Source organism: Schistocerca nitens, chromosome 1 (genome assembly GCF_023898315.1).
Source record: "Schistocerca nitens isolate TAMUIC-IGC-003100 chromosome 1, iqSchNite1.1, whole genome shotgun sequence".
NCBI classification, from domain to species: Eukaryota; Metazoa; Arthropoda; class Insecta; order Orthoptera; family Acrididae; genus Schistocerca; species Schistocerca nitens.
The window spans coordinates 112,279,580-112,297,229 of NC_064614.1; the positions used below are offsets into that span (position 1 = coordinate 112,279,580).

At 43.6% G+C, this 17,650-nt stretch overlaps 1 protein-coding gene across 1 annotated transcript in view; it reads right to left on the reverse strand.

Annotated features, from left to right (window-relative positions):
* The window catches only part of LOC126241990 (3 beta-hydroxysteroid dehydrogenase/Delta 5-->4-isomerase type 1), a 213,609-nt gene that overhangs the window by 160,502 nt on the left and 35,457 nt on the right, over positions 1–17,650 (reverse strand). The window lies entirely within an intron of this gene.

Below are 17,650 nucleotides of genomic sequence, written 5' to 3' on the forward strand. Positions count from 1 at the left end.
GGGTAGCACTTTCGCCCAGCAGCCTGAATTACTTGTTGGATATATTCCTATCTCCATGTTCTCCTGCGGTGTTTGGCCTCTATAATTCCGTCTAGCACCATGTAAATTATACCCTGATGGCTTAACACATACGCTACCGTCTTGTCCCTTCATCTTGTCAGTGTTTTCCACATACAATTATACTTCCTTCGCCGAATTTGCGGACAGCCTCAATTTCTTATTAACCTATCCAAATTTCAAGATCACATCTCAATCCCTTCGATTCTCTTTTTTTCGGTTTCCCGCATTCGATGTTTCGCTACCGTGCAGTACTGTGCTCCAGACGTACGGTCTCAGAAATTTCTTCCTCAAATTACGGTATATGTTTGATAACAGAAGACTTCTATTCGCCAGAAATGCCCTCTTTGCCAATGCCATAGTCTGTTCAAAATTTATTTTAGGGCAGACAGCTACGACTGTCTACCTCGTGATCACCAGTTTCGTGCTGCCGCTATTCTCATTCCTGCTGCTTATCATTATTTTCGTATTTATTCTCGGTATATTCTGTACTCAACAGACTGTTTATTCCATTCAACAGATCCTCTAATTCTTCTTCACGTTCAATGAGTATAGCACTGTCATCAGCAAATCTTATCAATGATATCGTTTCTCCCTGAATTTCAACCTCAATCTTGAACCTTTCTTTTATTACCGTCATTGCTTCTTCGATATGCATACTGAACAGTATAGACGAATTATTACATCCTTTACACCCGTTTTAAACAAAACACTTCGTTCGTGGTCTTCCAGTCTTGTTCTCTCTTGGATCTTTCTTTTTTCTTCTTTTTCAGTCGGTCTTCCGACTGGTTTGATACAGCCCCCACGAATTCCTCTCCTGTGCCAAACTCTTCATCTCATAGTAGCAGTTGCACCCTACATCCTCAATTATTTGTTGGATGTATTCCAATCCCTGTATTCTTCTACAGCTTTTACTCTCCACAACTCCCTCCATCACAATGGAAGTTTTTCCCTAGTGTCTTAAGAGATGTGCTAACGTACTGTCCCTTTTTCTTGTCAGTGTTTTCATATGTTTCTTTCTTCGCCGATTCTACTGAGAAACTCTTCATTCCTTATCACTCCACCTAATTTGCAACTTTCGTCAGTAGTACCACATCGCAAACGCTTCGATTCTCTTCTGTTCTAGGCGCTTCAGTCTGGAACCGCGAGACCGCTACGGTCGCAGGTTCGAATCCTGCCTCGGTCATGGATGTGTGTAATGTCCTTAGGTTAAATAGGTTTAAGTAGTTCTAAGTTCTAGGGGACTGATGACCTCAGATGTTAAGGCCCATAATGCTCAGAGCCATTTGAACCATTTGAATCTCTCTGTTCCGGTTCTCTCACAGTCCATGTTTCACTACCATACAATGCTGTGCTCCAAACGTACAATTTCATAAATTTCTTCCTCATATTAAGGCCTATGTTTGATACCAGTAGACTTCTCTTGGCCGGGGCACCCTACTTGCCTATGTTAGTCTGATTCTTAATTCCTCCTCGCGTCATCCGTGTTGGATTATTTCTCGTCCAAGATAAGAGAATTACTTCACTTCGACTATTTCGTGATCCTCAATTTTGATGTAAATCTCATCACTAATCTCATTTTTGCTATTGCTCCTTACTACGATTTTAATCGGTTTACTTTCAGTCGTAATTTTGTACTCGTTAGACTGTTCATTCCACTAACCGACTCGTGTAATTCTTTCTTTCACTGCCGATAGCAAAATCATCACTGAGTCTTAGCAGTGATATCCTTTCCCTCTGAATCTTAACCCCACTCCGGAAGAGCACGCAAGTTTAACTGCACACAGCTTTGTGGCTCCTTAAACATTCTTTACCTTCCGTATGGAATGGAGGATTTTGATCACGGATGAGTGTTTCACTTTTATAGCTCCTATATTTCACTCGGCATGAATAACGACTCCCTTGTAGAGCATCGATTTGTAATCATTGGGCAGATGTGTTTGTAAACAGATGGCGGACAGCAGATTACCGATAAGCCGAGGTGTCAACACTCGTGACATGGCGCGCTGGCTCTGCGGTCACGTTGTGTGTGTGTGTGTGTGTCACAAGCTGCGCTGTGCTATACCGCGACAGTCAACTCAGCATGCCTTCGCTGCGTCAGTTTATCTGACGTACTCTAGTGCAGCACGTACTGGGAATAGCTCACACTGATCTACAGGCCAGAAGGCAAGTGGCAGCATACGGGAATAAAATACGAACACTACCACAATATTTTCGATAGCTATATTCACATCTCGGAATAAGGAGTCTTGTATCTGTTTTGTTATAGATATGATGAGTTCTGAATTAAATATCACATTACCAAATTGGAGCACAGGATCTATTTTGGAAAGTACGTTTTTGTTGACAAGCTGCGTAGCTCGCATTGCATGAACTTAACAACAGTTCACCGATTTCAGCTTTTAAGAGTCATCTTATCAACACTAAAAAATACCGAAAAGTCTAAATGTAACGTTACTATTAAACGTAAAATGAAACAAACATGAAAAAAAAATATTTCCAGTATCTTGTTACAAAAGTAACACGTTGAAATGTCGTCTAATGCCCGTCTTGGTGTCTTGATATCCAACCCAGTGCCAGCTGAAGCGTCTTGGTCATAAAATGGATCAGCTATAATCGAAGAAGGCCACGCTTGCTCAGCCGCCCTCTACGAACATGCCTTTTCTGTTTCATGAGTACGATTGATTATTTACATGCGGTTTAAATGACATCATATTCCCGTACAGCGACTCAATATTTATAGATCCACTGTTGGCCAATTTCGGGGTTATGGCACTTTCAAGTGATCGCTGGAATATGGATAATAACACTTTATTACTTTGGTGTTGTGCATCAAAGATAAGTGATTAATACAAGTATGTTATTGTTCGTTATGTATACCATTCTACATTTGATGTTATCAACTCGGCACTCGTACGGGAAACGTACTTTCTGTCCTATTAGACACTCATTATATTGTTCTTATGTACAGAGTGATTCCGTGAGGACGTTACTAAATTTCTGGGATGATGGAGAAGAGTGAATGTATCAGGGACCCACGTCTGGGAACGACCGAGTCGAAAGTTATAAGCGAAAATCTTTCTGATGCCTCAGACAGTGGAACATATGTCCCGGTACTGTTCTTGCTAAGACTGTAGGGTAGGCAACTTTCAGAGGACAAGATAAGAAAAAAAATATCTAATAAATATGGACTCTAAAATGGATATCTTAGAGCTACGAGCACTTTCTCACCTTCGATACTGTGAAACACATCTCTTCTACTCCAAACTCTTTGCTTTCCATGTTTTTGGAGAAGGTAGTATGGACGAAAACAGAACAAAGAAAGTTCAATGAACATGACCTCTAAACTGCATACCTTAAGAGCTATGAGCCCTTGTTCAGTAGAAGACAAATATTTCGCAGTAGCGAAGATGAACAATTGCTCATAGCTCCTAAGGTATGCAATTTAGAGCCCATGTCTACCGGACTTTTTTTGTTTTGCTCTATACCGCATCCTCCAAAAATATGGAGAGCAAAGAACTAGCAGCAGAAGAGATGTGTTTCACAGTATCGAAGGCGAGCAAGTGCTCATAGCTCCTCAGGCCATATTTACTGGACATTTCTTCCCTCTTTTAGTCCATACCACCACCTCTGAAAGCTGCTTACCCTAAAATCTTAGCAACTACAGTACCAGTATGTGTATATCACTGTCAGTGGTATGAGAGCGATTTTCGCTCATAACTTTCGACTCAATCGTTTTTGGGCCAGGATCCCTTCCTCAAACTGATACATTTAGGTTTCTTCATCGTCCCTGAAAATTTGTAAAGTCACCACGGAATCACCGTGTATAGTGTAGTGCCCACGCCGAAACTGCCCAACAGGGAGCACTACATAATTCAGTCGTTTTAGTGAATATGTTGTCATTTAAGCAATCCTGCATGACTGTGGCACCTAACATAAAGAAATTAATAATTTCTATGAGCGATTGGCCATTTCTGAAGATTAGGTTATTCCCAAATGATACTCTATACTTATTAGGCTACTACTGCATTATATGCAACCATTCTCTTCGAGGACCAAGTCGTCAAAGGCATTCGGTGGATCATTCAGCGATCTGCAACTGTCTAAAACGCACTTCACCAATCATAACAATAGGAAGCAATCCACGAACCGAATGAAACGCTTTCTTAACCTGTCAGCTGTCAGTCTGGATTGTTCATGGTTGCAAACAATGTAGGAATACTAAGAATACTAAGTACAGTTTTCCACTTCAGAATGATCTACTGGTTGAATTTTGCAAAACGACCTGAGCGGAAAATTTCTCCATTAAAAACTAGTGAAGCCATTCAGTCACAGAGTATATCATCCCACTACCCCATCCAACTGATTAATACAATTTTCCGTCTTGATTGCTTTTTCTTCTCTATTAACTACTCAACTTTACGCCGTATAATGACTTAATATTATTTTATTGACATTATCCAAGTGATGTAGCGCTCCCTGTCTTATGAGCTTAATCTCGCTAGGATGTTGCCCAAACCCGTTTTCTGTTTTAATTTACTGGTTCTTCTCAAACTCCTTCAATTTCTCCAGTTGATTACTGCCAGCAACAGTTGTTACACCCACACCTTTACCCCAGGCCACTGCGCACATGTTTTAGTTCTAACGACACTATGAAGTCCTATTTCATCATTTGTCCGCCTGCTTAGCTGAGTGGTAACGTGTTATCCTACCATGCAATGGGCCTGGGTTCGATTCCCGGCCTACCGTGCGACGGACCTTGGGTCGATTCCCGGCCGGGTTGGAGATTTTCTCCATAGTGGACTGGGTGTTGTGTTGGCCTCATCATCACCGGCACGCAAGTCGCCCAGTGTGGCATCGCCTGAAGTAAGACTTGCAACTCGGCGACCGAACTCTGCCGGATGGGGCCTACCGACCACCAGTGCCACACGATCATTTCATTATTTTTTTTTCGTACTTTGTGGAATAGACGTCATCGAGATTTGAAAAGAAAGTTTTTAGACGCAGTACACTTTAACTTATAGTTGAGAGCATGAGCGTTTCTACAAGTTCTGCTGGTTTTGTAGGTCATCGTTCTATATTTCCTTGCTGCCTTGGTGCATAACGTAGAGTCAACGATGCTTGAAGGAAAAATCGCCTAGCGCGAGGAGTAGTAGCATGCATGAACTCTGATTATCGAACGTGAGGTCAGCGCTCTCTGGCGACACCAGGAAGAAGGAAAGGCCAGCGATAAGCCGTCAAATAACAAGCACAACTCGCGACGGCATTGCATTTCAACCCGCTGCAGTGCTACTCAGCTTTCGTTGAGTCAAACTTACTACGTTTAATATGATATCATCAAGCTCAGTTCATTTTCACTTACATCGGTAACACGGGGGCCAACGACCGCTGTTATCTTTCCGTTACGGCCCCACCGAACGAGATACTTCAGTTTCAGGAAATTTTGCGAAAGTAATAGAGTGAAGCTGTACTTAGCGGTTTGCTTAAGGAATTTCGTAAATATCATATTTCATAACAATCAATACAGACACAGAAAGTAATTCACTAGCCGACAAACCGGACGAAAGAGGAAAAAGTATCAAGAGATCCACAGACAGAACTGTAGTGGACTGACAAGGCAGCCAGTCCACAGAGACGGGTAGCCGAGAGGGCACACGTACACACACGCCGACTGGCGCGAAGTCTGGAACAGGATTCGTAATGAATGTGATAAAGAAAAGAACGTAGCTACTAGAACACTTAACTTTTATATCGTCCTTTGGTATACAGCATTCTTGATGATACAAGTGAGACTATCTTGAGATACATGCAATGGTACAAATGGCGCCTTGCTAGGTCGTAGACATGGACTTAGCTGAAGGCTATTCTGTCTCTCGGCAAATGAGAGAAAGGCTTCGATCAGTGTAGTCGCTAGCAATGTCGTCGTACAACTGGGCGAGTGCTAGTACGTCTCTCGAGACCTGCCTTGTGGTGGCGCTCGGTCTGCGATCCTGACAGTGGCGACACGCGGGTCCGACATGTACTAATGGACCGCGGCCGATTTAAGCTACCACCTATCAAGTGTGGTGTCTGGCGGTGACACCACAAAAACGATCTTCATTCACTCACACGCCTGTGTAACAGCAAGCAGTAGACGCTGGAACCTGACGCATTCCTCTCACAAAGAGGATTATATTTCCGCGGATGGTCTTTGCTGTACTCGCATCTTACACAACTTTGGAGACGCCATACTGACTGGCGTGTGCTGCGTCAGGGATTTCCAACCGTCCCTGCCAGCTGCCGCCGACTCAGCAGACGCCGACTGCACCGCGATGTTCAGGCGTAGCTTTACCAACAGCATTTAGCAGGTACTCTCACTACGTGCGCTATACGACTGAATACGCCAGTTGCCGCAGCAGGACGCTGAAGGTTCTGCGCCGTCCACAATGCGAACTTATAGTATTTTAAGACCTAAATTATGTCCGCTGGATAAGTAACTAAGAATTTGACTGTTAACCACTAAGAACAATGTAGTGAGGGAACTATTATTTATTTCTGTGATTAATAACGGAAAGAAGTAGTAAACTATAAGAAAGCCTTAGCTCCGCGTCTGCGTCTCAATTCGAACACGATAAACTTTCTAGAGACAGAGAAACTTTTGTCCACGAATCAGCATGGTTTTAGAAGGCATCTCTCGTGCGTAACTCAGCTTGCCCTCTTGCACATGACATACTGAGACTACGGATGAAGGGCAACAGGCAGATTCCATATTTCTACACTACTGGCCATTAAAATTGCTACACCACGAAGATGACGTGCTACAGACGCGAAATTTAACCGACAGGAAGAAGATGCTGTGATATGCAAATGATTAGCTTTTCAGAGCATTCACACAAGGTTGGCGCCGGTGGCGACACCTACAACGTGCTGACATGAGGATATTTTCCAACCGATGTCTCATACACAAACAGCTGCTGACCGGTATTGTCTGGTGAAACGTTGTTATGTTGCCTCGTGTAAAGAGGAGAAATGCGTACCATCACGTTTCTGACTTTGATAAAGGTCGGATTGTAGCCTGTCGCGATTGCGGTTTATCGTATCGCGACATTGCTGCTCGCGTTGGTCGAGATCCAATGACTGTTAGCAGAATATGGAATCGATGGGCTCAGGAGGGTAATACGGAACGCCGTGCTGGATCCTTCGGCCTCGTATCACTAGCAGTCGAGATGGCAGGCATCTTATCCGCATGGCTGTAACGGATCGTGCAGCCACGTCTCGATCCCTGAGTCAACAGATGGGGACGTTTGCAAGACAACAGCTATCTGCACGAACAGTTCGACGACGTTTGCAGCAGCATGGACTATCAGCTCGGAGACCATGGCTGCGGTTACCCTTGACGCGCCGGCCGCTGGTGGCCGAGCGGTTCTGGCGCTACAGTCTGGAACCGCGCGACCGCTACGGTCGCAGGTTCGAATCCTGCCTAGGGCATGGATGTGTGTGTTGTCATTAGGTTAGTTAGGTTTAAGTAGTTCTGAGTTCTAGGGGACTTATGACCTCAGCAGTTGAGTCCCATAGTGCTCAGAGCCATTTGAACCTTTCTTTTTTTTTTTTTACCCTTGACGCAGCATCACAGACAGGAGCGCCTGCGATGGTGTACTCAACGACGAACCTGGGTGCACGCATGGCAAAACGTCATTTTTTCGGATGAATCCAGGTTCTGTTTACAGCATCATGATGGTCGCATCCGTGTTTCGCGACATGGCGGTGAACGCACATTGGATGCGTGTATTCATCATCGCCATACTGGCATATCACCCGGCGTGATGGTATGGAGTGCCATTGGTTACACGTCTCGGTCACCTCTTGTTCGCATTGACGGCACTTTGAACAGTGGACATTACATTTCGGATGTGTTACTACCCGTGGCTCTACCCTTCGTTCGATCCCTGCGAAACCCTACATTTCAGCAGGATAATGCACCACCGCATGTTGCAGGTCCTGTACGGGCCTTTCTGGATACAGAAAATGTTCGCCTGCTGCCCTGGCCAGCACCTTCTCCAGATCTCTCACCAACTGAAAACGTGTGGTCAATGGTGGCCGAGCAACTGGCTCGTCACAATACGCCAGTTACTACTCTTGGTGAACTGTGGTATCGTGTTGAAGCTGCATGGGCAGCTGTACCTCTACACGCCATCCAAGCTCTGTCTGAGTAAATGCCCAGGCGTATCAAGGCCGTTATTACGGCCAGAGGTGGTTGTTCTGGGTACTGATTTCTCAGGATCTATGCACCCAGATTGCGTGTAAATGTAATCACATGTCAGTACTAGTATAATATATTTGTCCAATGAATAGCCGTTTATCATCTGCATTTCTTCTTGGTGTAGCAATTTTAATGGCCAGTAGTGTAAAGGGCAGGCAGAACGTACTGAATATGTCACCAATAATGTTTCCTAGCAGTATAGCGACGATAGCAACTACAGTCCTCCCCTCCCCCTTGCAAATATCAACAGTAATTAAATAATACAGTACAACTCGGAAATAGAAAATAAGATGAATTTCCATCCACGCGAACTAGAGCTAGACGGCGAGCCATGGCATGGAAAGAATAGCTAGGGGTACTAGAAAATGACACTCAATTACCGTATCTTCTTACATGTGATCTTATTACAAGTAAATATTTATATATTAATGATTTCATAGAGGATGCATGCCTGCAAGATGTCATGGACTATACTACAGCAAGGTACCTAAAACATGACATTTTTGAATGTGCAACATTCCAAACAGACGTTTTTATGGGGGTAGAAGAACTAGAAGAGGAAGTAATTAGATAAGAGCAAGAAGTGCAAAACACATAAAACACAACAGAGAATCCTAATCTCAAACATAGTCATCCAAGCACCAATAAAACAAATACACAAGGAACGGCACAGTAATCAAAGAACTTATAACAGCACGAACAAAATCTATAAACTGAAGATAACAAAGTCAATGGTGACGAAATAAAGACCACAACTAAAAAGAAATACAACACAAACAAATGTGCAAAATATGTGATATCTGTACGCGTCACATATGGAGGGTACACACATTGCATTGTTAACAGAGAAACAAAAAAAAAAAAACGAAAATGCAAGGTACTGACGAACAAGACAATGAACATGTACATGATCAAGAACGAGTGCTTGCACATACACGTACAACCATAGATGACAAAACAGGGACAACACAGGCAAAAAACGCACAACACTTCTCACCAAAACAAATCAACACACAGTATATGACACCACAAGACAAAAAACACACAGAATTGAAAGAAACGGATAAAAATGTAAAGAACAATCTAAACAACAAATAATTTACTATAGTAACAAAGAAAACAACGTGCAACTTAGTAGACTAGAACACAGTTACACAGGGTGAGTCACCTAACGTTACCGCTGGATATATTTCGTAAACCACATCAAATACTGAAGAACCGATTCCACAGACCGAACGTGAGGAGAGGGGCTAGTGTAATTGTTTAATACAAACCATACAAAAATGCACGGAAGTATGTTTTTTAACACAAACCTACGTTTTTTTAAATGGAACCACGTTAGTTTTGTTAGCACATCTGAACATATAAACAAATACGTAATCAGTGCCGTTTGTTGCATTGTAAAATGTTAATTAAATCCGGAGATATTGTAACCTAAAGTTGACGCTTGAAACCTCCGACGTTCTGTTGCGTGTTGTAACAGATAATTGAAACTCACCTCTAGACACAGTTCAAGGCTGTATAGATTATCGAGCAGACATCATAACAAATATTCTAGCACAAGCACAAAAACAATAAATTCCAACAACGCAAGCCATACAAAAACAAGTAGTGCCATGGTCGACCACATTAACATGACTGAGAAAAGAAATACAAGATAAACGACGCTATTACCAAAAATCTAAGACAGCTCAGGAAAGAACCATTAGATTACAGCATTACTTAGCTGCAAAATAATGATGCAAAAACGATCTCCAAAAGACCAGGCAAAAGCACTGGGACAAATTTGTAAAGACCAAAACACAAAACCACATCTGGGGAGGCACCTTGAAAGATAAAAACAGAGCGTATAAACACCCCAGCAGTACTATCAAGACCGGTTGGCACGTTCAAAATAGGCTGGAGATGCTTTGCTCAATACCATTTGAATAAACTCCCTCCAGATGACGACTATACACAAGACAACCGACAACATACAAACCTACGCAGGCAATTAACTGGGCCATATGCGAATAACGAGTCACTATCCCTATTGCACTTGAAGAAGTTGCCTTAGTAATTAGAAAATTAAAATGTAGCAAAACTACTGGCCCAGATGGCATTCACTCGGATACGATCAAAGACACTGCTCCACAAATTGTACCTTATCTAACAGACTTACTAAACGATGCATTACTAGAGAGAAGAATATCAACATTATGGAAAACTGCCGCCGCAGTAATAACTAAAAAGTTCAAATGGTTCAAATGGCTCTGAGCACTATGGGACTTAACATCTGAGGTCATCAGTCCCCTAGAACTTAGAACTACTTAAACCTAACTAACCTAAGGACATCACACACATCCATGCCCGAGGCAGGATTCGAACCTGCGGCCGTAGCGGTCGCGCGGTTCCAGACTGTAGCGCCTAGAACCGCTCGGCCACATCGGCCGGCTTTGTATAATACTCCAGTAGACTACTGAAAACACAGAACAGTTGAATGGAAGTCTTGCCACAGGAAGGTTTTCAAAAAGATTACCAGAGGACGTCCACAACGGTCCATTTTCGGGCCAATATACTGGAACATTGCATTCGAACTGCATTAAATAAAATCAACGAGGATAACAGAGCAAAAGGGGTGGTGGCTTACGCTGACAACCTGCTGGTTGCAGTGTCAGCAAATTCAAAATCAGAATTAGTAACAAAGGCCATACAACTCCTTGGAAGTATTAACAATGGTGTATAAATAATAAACTGTCTACATCAGCAAACAAAACAGTGTACCTCTTGTCAAAGGGCATTCTTAAAAGCAAGCCTGTAATAAAATGGTTCAAATGGCTCTGAGCACTATGGGACTTAACATCTGAGGTCATCAGTCCCCTCGAACTTATTACTACTTAAACCTAACTAACCTAAGGACATCACACACATCCATGCCCGAGGCAGGATTCGAACCTGCGACCGTAGCGGTCGCGGTTCCAGACTGTAATAAAACTAACAGTATCTTAACTAAGAATAGGGAAGAAACTAGATATTTTGGAATATAACTGGACAATAAATTAAACTTCAATGAACACGCGAGACTAATTACTGACAAACCGATGACAATAGTGCACAAAATTAGCTAGACTTAAACACGACCCAATTTAGACTTCTACTACAGACTATGCCAATATATCACACGAGTAATAACGCGAAGGGTAAGTTGCAAAACTGTCTCGTTCCCTTATCAACAACTGCTTCCCTTTCATGTTCATCGATGCGTTACTTCAGCTTTGCTTCTGTACCAGTTCTGGGTAACTTATCACTCCCTGTATTTCATACGTCCTATGTTGACAATTTCACAAATAAGCTTGTTCAAACAGTGTATTCCAGTGCATACAGCTGTCTGTAAATATGGAAATTTTACAAAAACAGGTTTTCAGTTCTTCACTAGAGAAGTTGCAACTAAAATTCTATCGCAGTTACTGTCTTTAAAAGGTGAGAAACAAATAGGTACACATAGCCGGCTGATTGCTAACAAGAAAACTCTGTCCGAAAGTTTAATCCGGAGCCCAAAGCAACAAAAGAAATTCTGAAAACATGACCTACACTAGTATCTTCCTCAGCTAAAACAGCGCATACACGCGCACTTAACAGAAATAATTGCGCTATGTTACAAAATAGCGCACCGAAACGTATCTGGAGGTCGCAAAAGATCAAAGTCTTACTACTTCTGCCAATTTTCGCAGACAAGTGCGCATTTCAGTTATCGCCCAACTCATCCTGTTTACATCGTCTACATTCAAAGGTTGCCAGAAGTGATTGCTCAAGTTTTTTTGATGAAACGCCAGCTAGAGAATGGATGTACTGAGGCCGCAGAGAGAAAATGTATTCTAGACTCTGGGGACCAAATTCCGTATCTTCTTAATATGTCCATCTTCATCCAGAAAAGAAAACTGTAAGAGCTACTGAGGTGTCACTGCCGAATAGTACCTCTACTGATATCAACATTTTTCCTTCATGTTGGTTTCAATTTTTTAAAAAGGTCATATTAGCATATTGTACTGAAGTATTCTGTTCTTGATTCTGTTATAAGGTATCCTGCTATTATTATCATGAAAACTGCGAAGTCATCCACATGAGCACTAAAAAAAATCCGCTAAATTTCAGTTACACAATAAATCACAGAAATCTAAATGCTGTAAATTCAACTAAACACTTAAGGATTACAATTACGAATAACTTAAACTGGAACGATCAGATATATAATGTTGTGGGCCAAGCAAACCAGTGACTGCGATTTATATACTCTGCAATTCGTTTCACTCTCGAACAGCGCGCGGGAAAAACGAACACTTGAATCTTTTCGTGCGAGCTCTGATTTCTCTTATTTTATTGACGACGATCATTTCTCCATATGTTAATAGGGGCCAACAAAATATTTTCATATGTCACACCCATGGTACTCTCTTCCTTATTTTGCAATAGTACAAAACGAAATGCCGTTTTTTGAACTTTTTCGATGTCCTCTGTCAGTCCTATCTGATGCGGATTCCACATCGCACAATAGTATATATACACTCCTGGAAATTGAAATAAGAACACCGTGAATTCATTGTCCCAGGAAGGGGAAACTTTATTGACACATTCCTGGGGTCAGATACATCACATGATCACACTGACAGAACCACAGGCACATAGACACAGGCAACAGAGCATGCACAATGTCGGCACTAGTACAGTGTATATCCACCTTTCGCAGCAATGCAGGCTGCTATTCTCCCATGGAGACGATCGTAGAGATGCTGGATGTAGTCCTGTGGAACGGCTTGCCATGCCATTTCCACCTGGCGCCTCAGTTGGACCAGCGTTCGTGCTGGACGTGCAGACCGCGTGAGACGACGCTTCATCCAGTCCCAAACATGCTCAATGGGGGACAGATCCGGAGATCTTGCTGGCCAGGGTAGTTGACTTACACCTTCTAGAGCACGTTGGGTGGCACGGGATACATGCGGACGTGCATTGTCCTGTTGGAACAGCAAGTTCCCTTGCCGGTCTAGGAATGGTAGAACGATGGGTTCGATGACGGTTTGGATGTACCGTGCACTATTCAGTGTCCCCTCGACGATCACCAGTGGTGTACGGCCAGTGTAGGAGATCGCTCCCCACACCATGATGCCGGGTGTTGGCCCTGTGTGCCTCGGTCGTATGCAGTCCTGATTGTGGCGCTCACCTGCACGGCGCCAAACACGCATACGACCATCATTGGCACCAAGGCAGAAGCGACTCTCATCGCTGAAGACGACACGTCTCCATTCGTCCCTCCATTCACGCCTGTCGCGACACCACTGGAGGCGGACTGCACGATGTTGGGGCGTGAGCGGAAGACGGCCTAACGGTGTGCGGGACCGTAGCCCAGCTTCATGGAGACGGTTGCGAATGGTCCTCGCCGATACCCCAGGAGCAACAGTGTCCCTAATTTGCTGGGAAGTGGCGGTGCGGTCCCCTACGGCACTGCGTAGGATCCTACGGTCTTGGCGTGCATCCGTGCGTCGCTGCGGTCCGGTCCCAGGTCGACGGGCACGTGCACCTTCCGCCGACCACTGGCGACAACATCGATGTACTGTGGAGACCTCACGCCCCACGTGTTGAGCAATTCGGCGGTACGTCCACCCGGCCTCCCGCATGCCCACTATACGCCCTCGCTCAAAGTCCGTCAACTGCACATACGGTTCACGTCCACGCTGTCGCGGCATGCTACCAGTGTTAAAGACTGCGATGGAGCTCCGTATGCCACGGCAAACTGGCCGACACTGACGGCGGCGGTGCACAAATGCTGCGCAGCTAGCGCCATTCGACGGCCAACACCGCGGTTCCTGGTGTGTCCGCTGTGCCGTGCGTGTGATCATTGCTTGTACAGCCCTCTCGCAGTGTCCGGAGCAAGTATGGTGGGTCTGACACACCGGTGTCAATGTGTTCTTTTTTCCATTTCCAGGATGTTGGGGTTGTTGGTACCCCCATCGGGCGCCTCCCCGGGTGGCGGATAGGGGAAAGCTTCCTAGATATGGGTGGTACTGGGGAAATGAAATACCCAGGGCGGACCAAAAACCAATAAACCCAGAGGTGTCTGTTCAGCATCTGGCGGCCAGTGGTCAGCGTCTGTTCCTCTAGTTGAGGCGGCTGCACAAAATCTTCTCGAACTCAAAAATCGAGTCGTATACCTGTGGTCTCAACAGAGATCACCACAAAAACTAAAATTCAACTTGAACACATGATGGAAAAGACGACCACAGAGTCACTACCCCAGGCACCAGTCGATAGACTGGATTCACCTGGTCATCGGATTCGGGGGCATCAGGGACACCATGCGGAGAAGAATCGGAGCTTCTCAAAAACCCCTCACACTCTCAAAACAAAACGTAAAAATTTTATTGGTACAATTAATGTGAACACCCTCATTAAAACAGGCAAATTAAAGCAACTTACCAACACAATGAGAAAATTTAACCTGAAAATCACTGCACTGCAAGAGACAAGATTCACAGATGAAGGACACTTTAACACAGAGAATTACAGGATCTACAAGGGCAAACCTGCCATAAAAGTAAGAGACAAACTACCACTTTTCGGAACAGGATTCGCCGTACACACTTCCGTACTCGACTCAGTTATTGACTTCACGTCTCCCAATGAAAGAGTCTCCCTGTTATCAGTAAAATTAGCTAATAAAGCATACACTCTGATCAATGTGCACGCCCCCACAAATCACCACAATAAAATCTACCCTGAAACAGTGGACAATTTCTGGGAAACACTTGAAGAAACAACAAATAAATTACCTAGGCACCATGTGAAAATCTTAGTAGGCGATTTTAATGCACAACTAGGGAAGGAAAAAAAATTCAGAGATACCACTGGACCCCACACCAAACACAATCGTACCAACAAGAATGGTGAAAAGCTAATCGACTTCTGCAGAAACTTTGGACTTAAAGTAATGAGTACCCAGTTTCAAAAACCTGCACATAAATTAACCTCATGGAGATCACCCAGTCTTAGACAGGGTGAATACCAAATAGACCATGTCGCAATTTCCAAAGAAAACATAAAAGAAATTCAAAACATCAGAACCCGCAAAGGTGTCTTTGAATCAGATCATCATCTTCTCCAAATAAAAACAAAATTCCAACCCAACAGAATGCTAAAAAGGCCACCCAAAAGTACCAAACCAGATCCGTAATATCTGCAACTCAACAAAGAAAAAAATCATCATGCAAATTAATCAGGAAAAATCAACAGACTGGAAGAAACTAACAGAGAAAATTCAGGAAACCCTCAAATTAGGACAACCCCCTCGCAACAGGAAACATCGCTGGTGGAATGCAACCTGTGATGAGGCAGTCGACAACCGAATAACCGCATGGAAAAAATTTAGCAGTCACAAAACTGAAGATAACTGGGAGAACTTTCTTAAAACTCAAAAACAGACCTCAAAAATAATTAGACAAGAAAAACGGGGATATGACAACAACAGACTCTCTGAAATCCAGCAGGATTTCATCAAAAATAATACAAGAAATTTTTATAAGACTTTCAGAGAAAACTTACAGGGATACCAAGCGCCTAGCTTGTGCTTCAAGAAACCCGATGGCTCTTTGGAAACCAACAAGAAAAATAACTGCAAAATCTTAGCCCAATATTTCAGTTCCCTCCTCAACTGCGAACCACCCCAAGAAAAACTTGTCTTCTCTTCTCCAGTATTCACACACCCAGACTCACAAGCCCCGGATCTTGAAGAAATTATGGAGATAGTCAAGCAGTTGAAAAATAATAAAGCACCAAGAGAAGATGGGGTCATTGCTGAGTTCTGGAAACTAAACGATTCGATACTTATGCAGAAATTACACCATATAATGTCAGACATATGGATAACGGAGCAGATACCAGAGGACTAGAAATGCGCTCTAATTCACCCGCTACACAAAAAGGGCGACAAGACAGACATGAACAATTACAGAGGAATTTCCCTGCTCCCAGTCGCTTACAAAATCCTTTCCAAAGCGCTTTTAAACAGGATAGAATCCCAAGCAGATACACTAATTAGTGAATACCAGGCCGGATTCAGAAAAGGACGCTCATGTGCGGAACAGATCTGGTGCTTAAAGACAATTTTACAAATGAGGAAATGCAGAAACACAGTAGTTACATTCATCGACTTCAGGAAAGCATATGATTCAGTGGACCGTGGAACCCTGTTTAAAATCATGGAAGAATTTGGGATCGACCGAAAGACACGAAAAATCACAGAACAGACACTTACAGGAACAACGGCCAAAGTGAAATTCATGGGCGAAGTATCAGAACCCTTCGAAATCAAACCTGGAGTCCGACAGGGGGACGGACTATCCCCAATCCTTTTCAGTTTTGTTCTAGAAAAGATAATCAGGGAATGGGAACCTCACGTAAAGGGTATCCAAATTGGTATCAAGAAAGTGAACCGAATTAAAGTCAAGTGCCTTGCTTTCGCTGACGATATTGCAATTATCACCAATAACAGAACAGAAGCGATTCACGCAGTGGAAAAACTACATGAAATTTCACAAAAAACCGGACTACAGATATCTTATGAAAAAACCCAATATATGGAAAGGCAGCCAGAAAATAAATCCCCTTTAATAACAAAATATGGTAAAATTGCACAAGTCTGCCATTTTAAATACCTCGGTGAAACTATACAGTCCTCAGGATTAAACCGAATTGCCAATGAACAAAGAATCACCAAGCTCCAGAAGGCCTACAAGCTAACATGGACGCATTACAACAAGAAGTGCATTTCGACAGACGCAAAATTAAGGCACTATACAACAGTGATTCTTCCAGAATCAATCTATGCACCTGAAACAATGGTGATTGATGGTCATTCAAAAATTAAGGAAATACACTCCTGGAAATTGAAATAAGAACACCGTGAATTCATTGTCCCAGGAAGGGGAAACTTTATTGACACATTCCTGGAGTCAGATACATCACATGATCACACTGACAGAACCACAGGCACATAGACACAGGCAACAGAGCATGCACAATGTCGGCACTAGTACAGTGTATATCCACCTTTCGCAGCAATGCAGGCTGCTATTCTCCCATGGAAACGATCGTAGAGATGCTGGATGTAGTCCTGTGGAACGGCTTGCCATGCCATTTCCACCTGGCGCCTCAGTTGGACCAGCGTTCGTGCTGGACGTGCAGACCGCGTGAGACGACGCTTCATCCAGTCCCAAACATGCTCAATGGGGGACAGATCCGGAGATCCTGCTGGCCAGGGTAGTTGACGTACACCTTCTAGAGCACGTTGGGTGGCACGGGATACATGCGGACGTGCATTGTCCTGTT